The sequence below is a fragment of the Ambystoma mexicanum genome, chromosome 12 (genome assembly GCF_040938575.1).
Source record: "Ambystoma mexicanum isolate Mex_15411 chromosome 12, UKY_AmexF1_1, whole genome shotgun sequence".
Lineage (NCBI taxonomy): Eukaryota > Metazoa > Chordata > Amphibia > Caudata > Ambystomatidae > Ambystoma > Ambystoma mexicanum.
The window spans coordinates 667,066,286-667,072,678 of record NC_090936.1 but is presented as its reverse complement, the minus strand read 5'-3'; positions in this window follow the sequence as shown (position 1 = coordinate 667,072,678).

The window sequence follows — 6,393 nt, the reverse complement described above, 5'->3', positions numbered from 1 at the left end:
GCCGGGACTGACCGCTTCCCGACGACAATTAGACTAGCCAGAATAAATCCCACCTTTCACAAGCAGGATGAGGCCATGCAGTATTTTGTTGTTGTTTTGTATTTTTTCATTAGAAATGCAAATTGATTCCCCAGAAAATACTGTACAATGGCATTTTCATGGCTGACACCGCCCCGTTGCCGGGTGCTTTACATAGACGTGATATATTGTAGGCGCTTACCGTGTTTTCATCGCAGGCATTTTACACGTTGTCATTTTAACCGTGTACTCTGCATCGTGACCGTTTTTGCTGATTTGTTTTTTTAACTACGTACGTGTTGTGTATTTGGAGTAGGGAATGGGGGGGGGGGGGTGGGGAGTGGAGGTGGGTTAGATGGAGGATTGCAGGGGAAAGAAACCCCCCAATAGAAAATGGCGAAAATAGCAGCAGTGAAAACTACACGGTTAAAATGACAATGTGTAAAATGCCAGCAATGAAATCACCTGGAAGTATAGGAGGTAATGCATTAAACCGGGTGATGCTGGGGAAGAAGGCATGACGAGGCCAAAACATGTCTGCGGATGCTTGTTCTTCCATGCAAAGGGGACGTGGACTGGGCAGTTGCCACTGGTGTCAGTGCCAATGCTGATTTTCATATGGCTGATTCCCCTCCTGCAACTCGCAGACAGACTGAAAACGTGGCGTGGAGGCACCAAGAAAGGAATGGCAGTAGTTAAGATACATTCTAAACCTCCTACCCATAATCCATCACGTGTTCTGTGCAGCACCAGGCAGATATTAAACACATCTTCGGTAGTACAGGATTTGCAACTCTGCAAGTATATGCAATGCCGTGCTGGTGGCTGCAGGGCCACAGTGGCGGGGGTGGGGTGATAGCGCCATAAGATGCTTGGGCTTCCCTTCCTCGTGGGGGAGGTGGTGGGGCTTGAGGGCGATGGTGAAGTCAGTCGCAGTAGGTATGGGGTAGCACTGACGGGTGCAAGAAAACCAAAGGAGCGAAAGCAGGAGGCAGAACTGGGTGGATGAGTGTAGATTGAAGCAGGCCTGGGAACGCCGGGAGCAATGGTCCGAGAAGAGGGAGATGGATTAAGGGAGGCTAGTTCATGCATCTAGCCTGCTGAGGATCTGATATGAGAGGGCTAAAGCGTCCCATTGCAGACCCTGGTTCTAGTGCCAAACTTAGAGACTGTCTCATAGTCTATATCTTAGTGCATTTAATCACTGCTCTCACTTCTGATTCTAATTACATTCAGGGAACTGTTCTCGCTTTGAATCTAGTTGCATTTTAGGAACTGTTCACACTTTGGCTCCCAGACACCCCCTAAACGCAATCTAGTTGCCTTTTAGGAACTTTTCACACTTGGAATCTCGTTGCATTCTAGGACTGTCCACACTTAGGATCTAGGTGCACTATTCACACTTTGATTCTAGTTGCATCTCAGAAACTGCTTCACACTTTGATGCTAGTTGCATTTTAGGACCTTTTCACACTTTGGATCTAGTTGCATTCTAGCAGCTGGTCACACTTTGGATCGAGTTGCCTATTCACACTTTGGTGCTAGTTGCATTTTAGGTATCATTCTCACTTTCAGTATCTAATTGCATTGTAGGTCCTGTTTAATTTTTGAATATGATTGAATTTTGGGTGTTGTTCAAAATGTTATTCTAGACACATATCTAGATACTGTTCCCATCTGAATTTTAGCTGCTGAACTAAGTATCTGTTCAATGTAATGTTTAGCTGCCTTTCATTTCTGTGCATATGTTACCCAGCTGCATTTCCAGGTACTGTTTTTATTTGTTTATATCTTCTTGGCAAGATACTGCTCTCTGTAAATGATCCACATCTGAATAGAGCTACTTTTTCAGTTCTGTTTCTTGAATCTTTCTGCTTCTCGATACCTAGTGAACACTCGGAATCCAGCTACTAGACCTCGCCTTTCCATCTGAATTCCTCAGCCATCATCTTCAACCATAACTCACAGCTCACAGTTTAGAGCTGCCTATTGGTGTGACAGAAACCAAACCCTGCCCTCCCTCCCATGGCCCCCTCCAGTACACCCACCTCCTTGCCTGAAACCCCCAGCTCCCTACACAAAACCCTCTCGCACCCGTCCACCACATCCAATTCATCTCTTCTCTCACCTCGCACCCTCCTTCCCCCCTTCCTCCTTCTAACACCCCTTCCCTCAGAGAAGCCCGGGCTGCTCTAGCTAACGCCCCCCATTCCTCAGCCCCTCACACAATCACACACACACATTTAGCTCCCAGACACCCCCTAAACTCAAAAGTCACAACCAATGCAGGACATCAAACTCACCTTTGCTCCAGCCGAGTTCCCACCCCTACCCTACCACATATACTTTCCTTTCCTCCCCTCCTACTGCCAACCATGTACAATCTCGCTTTGCCTCTCCTCCAAACTATCCCAAACCCTCCTCTCCTCAACACAGCCCTCCCTCTCCAAACTCTCCTCTCTCATCTGCCTGACCCCCTTCTGCCCATCACTTGCCCCTTCAGCCCTCCCTCCTCTACCCCATCTCAACCTTTCCAAGCTCACTCCACCACCCCCCACCAATCTGACCTCCTCTGCCCCCCTTCCCTTCTCCTCCTCCCCCTGTCCTTCATGCACTCTCTTCCTCTCCAACCCCTCACTGAACGTCTTATGACTACCAGCATCCACCTCCCCTTGCCCACCATGCACACATTCCCCTTCCAAATCCTCCCTGGAACTACTACCAGAAGGTAATATCCCCAGCCCCCTCCCCTTGTCCTCCCACTCTTCCCCCACGAGCCTTACTGACTCTCCTGCATCGTCATCAACGCAAGGTCTGTCACCAAGGACCAACACATCATTTTTGACTTTGTCTCTGATGAAAACCATGATATACTCTTTATCACTGAAACCTGGTTCTCTGATGACTTCGAACCTGTCACCCACAAAGCCTTCCCACCCAGCTACTCCCTGCTTGTAGATAATAGATCCAACAGAGCTGGTGGAATAGCCATCCTCTACAAACAACTCTTCACACTCCTGCACACCGAGAAACAACCCTGCAACAAAGACTGTGAATCTCTACAAGTGAACCCCGGTATCCAGTCACTATTTCGGAATACAACGCATCGAAAACAAATCAATTGAATACTTACCATCGAAAAGCCATTCCCTTGAATGGCCATTGCCTTGAAAAATAAAATCGATGGTGCCATCGGAATGGCCATTCGCTTGAAAAAAATGTGATGGTTCCATCGACATGTTATGGGTAATTATTGGGTTGGGGTTAGGGTTAGTTTAGGGTTAGGGTTAGGGGCTAAGCCTGGGTTGGGGTTGGGGTTAGGGTTGGGGCTAGGGTTAGTTTAAGGGTTAAATTAGGGTTAGGGATGGGGCTTGGGTTAGTTTAAAGGTTACATTAGGGCTAGGGTAGGGGCCAGGGCTAGGGTTAGGGTTGGGGCTAGGGTTAGGGTTAGGGTTGGGGCTTGGGTTAGATTAAGGGTTAAATTAGGGTTAGGATGGGTCTTGGGTTATTTTAAGGGCTACATTAGAGTTAGGGTAGGGGCCAGGGCTAGGGTTAGGGTTGGGTCTAGGGTTAGGGTTGGGGTTTGGGTTAGATTAAGGGTTAAATTAGTGTTAGGGTTTGGGCTAGGAGGGGTGGGGGTTGGGGAGGCTGGGGGGAACCCCCCCCAATAAAAAAAAAACGTTACAGGGGGCTGGCCAGTGCTGAAATTTCAGCACTGGACAGCGCCATGTAACGTTTTAAAGTTAGGAAAAATACATGGAAATGCTACTTTTTACATTGAAAGTGCATTTCCATTGAAACCAGTCCATGTATATTGTCAATGGACTGGTTTAGATGGAATTGCACGTTTACATCTAAAATATAGGTTTTCGATGCTTTGGCATTCGACTGTTTGTAGTCAAAGCTTTTGATAGTCGACCCTTTATTTTCGAGGGAATCACTATAAACCGTGAACTCCAACTCACCCCCTCCATCTCCCACAGTTTCCTAGTCCTTTATAGACATCCTGGTTACAATAGACATTTTGCTGATTCCCTTAGTGATTCCCTTTCCGCATCCTAACACCTCACCCATCCCTTCCCATGTTAGAAGATTTCAACATCTGGTTTGATGTTCCCACTAACACTATGAACCTGTCCTCTCTTAGACAACATGGAAGCTCTTAACATGACCCAACTGATATCTGACCCCCCCACTCACAGAGTAGGACATACCCTTGATGCCTTATTCAGTTCTACTGATCAGATTTCCATCCTGCCTCCCCGTCCTCTAATTTGGACTGATCACTCAGCCATAGTCTTTTAACTCATTACCTCCGCCTCCTCCCCTATTCTCCTTCCACTGATCCCTCCTTCCCCTGTACGCCTCTGGAACAAGGTCATTGTTACCCCTGCCCTAGCAGACTTCCTGCTACATGCCTTCTCTACCCTAACCCTCCATGAAGTGCCATCCTCTATCAAGGTTTTCTACAAGTGGCTCTCCAAGGCCCTCATGCCTGTAACCCCCACACGATCCATTTCACAGAGAGCAGGGCCAACTCACAAGTGGTATACTCCCACCATTAAATCCCTTAAAATGCTCAAGCATTGCCTGGAGCACAGAGGGCAGGCCAAACCCACACCTCTAAAGAGAGCCACTTATGCCAGGCAGTCCAGGTCCTACAGGATTGAAATTAGGAATGGCAAACATCCTACTATAGAAACCGAATAGCCAACTCCTGTAACCCTAGCAGGGAACTCCACAGGATCATTGCTGAATTCAAGTCCCCCAGCTGTTACACCCTTCCTTCCCCCAACTCTCAAACGTTCTGTGATGCTGTCTGATCACCTTCACAATATCGCAATAGAAAGACACCGCTCCATCAACGCCAAACAAGCATCTTTCTCCCCCCTCTTCTCTACTCTGTCTCCTGTCCTGCCCCGACCTCCACCCGCACACCTAGTTCTCTCCTCTGTCTCACACCCGGTTCACTCCTAAAGAGTAGACTTTCTTCTAACTGTGCATACATCATTGCTAGATCCTTAATTAACCACTCACGCCTTTTTCCGGAAGCCTTCAAACTTTCTCATGTAAAGCCCCTTCTAACAAAGCCCAACCTGCACCCACTCCTTCCATCCAACTACTACCCTATCTCTAGCACCTGCTTTATCGCTGAACACCTAGACCACACAGCATACTCCCAGCTCTGCCTCTATGTAGAATCAAATGCCCTACTCAAACCCGCCCAATTGGTTTTCAGACGCCTCAGAGGAACGGAATCCACGCTCGTCTCCAAATGGGATGTGTGAGGGGCCTGAGTAAAGTAAGGGGTCACATATGCGAGATGGACACAAAGGTATAGTTTTCTCGCAAGTTGTCATTTGTATTAAATAAAAGGGGTGAGGCAAACATCTATCTTTCCCTAACCTAACAAGAATGTCCCTACCTAACACACTAAGGCTAAAGAAAAATGATCTAATGTCCAAAAGGCATCTGACCCTCACACTAATAAATACAACAAAATTGTACAAGGTTAGTTTGGCTGTCTTAAATTACACAGAATAATATATCAATTAAAACTCAAAAGCTTTACGTGATACTCATAGTGACCAGGGTTAGATTCCCTTTTCTTTAATCAATTCAGCAATACCTTGAGCAAAGTTCAGGTTCACGAATGTTCTATGTAATAACAAAGTTCTTGTCAGCATAGCATGCAAAGTCATATCTATTCAATACATCCTTTCACTTGGTGAAGTGAATACCTTTCTTCCAAATGCTTGTTCATAAATCAAAGCAACTGTCAATTTTCCACAATCTCCTGCTTGGCAAAACAACTGTCTTTTCCTCAAAACACAAGTTCATAAATCAGGGCAGATGTTCTTTTCTCAATGACCAACCGATTGTTAATACATCACACTTCTTTAAAATAAACACTTGAGTCAGGATGGATCAATAATCATGTTTTAAAATGCAACAGTTCATACAATGTGATGGAATTACCACATCATTTTACCACCACCTCAGTACTTTAAATCATCTTCTTCTTCCTTCGCGGTATCCTTGCCTGCCAGCATCAAACGCCTACTACTACAATTGGACTCTGTGGTAATTCTTCCTCCAAAACCCTCCACACCGGGAACATAAACGAGGAGGTTTGAACCAACAACTGCTTTTCTTTATAGTCTCTTGACTATTAACAAAGTGGGCTACATCTCTTACAAAATTCATATTCCATAAAAGAATTAGTGTTGTCTTGTTCACATTTTGGTTGTAGGCAATGCAGGCTACAGTTCTCTCCCCCTTGGTCTCTCATACAAGGAGGGCTTTGCACCTGCTGCCTTTGTCTTCTGTGTATGTAACCTCTTGGCTGCTAGCAATGCGGGTTACAATTATCTC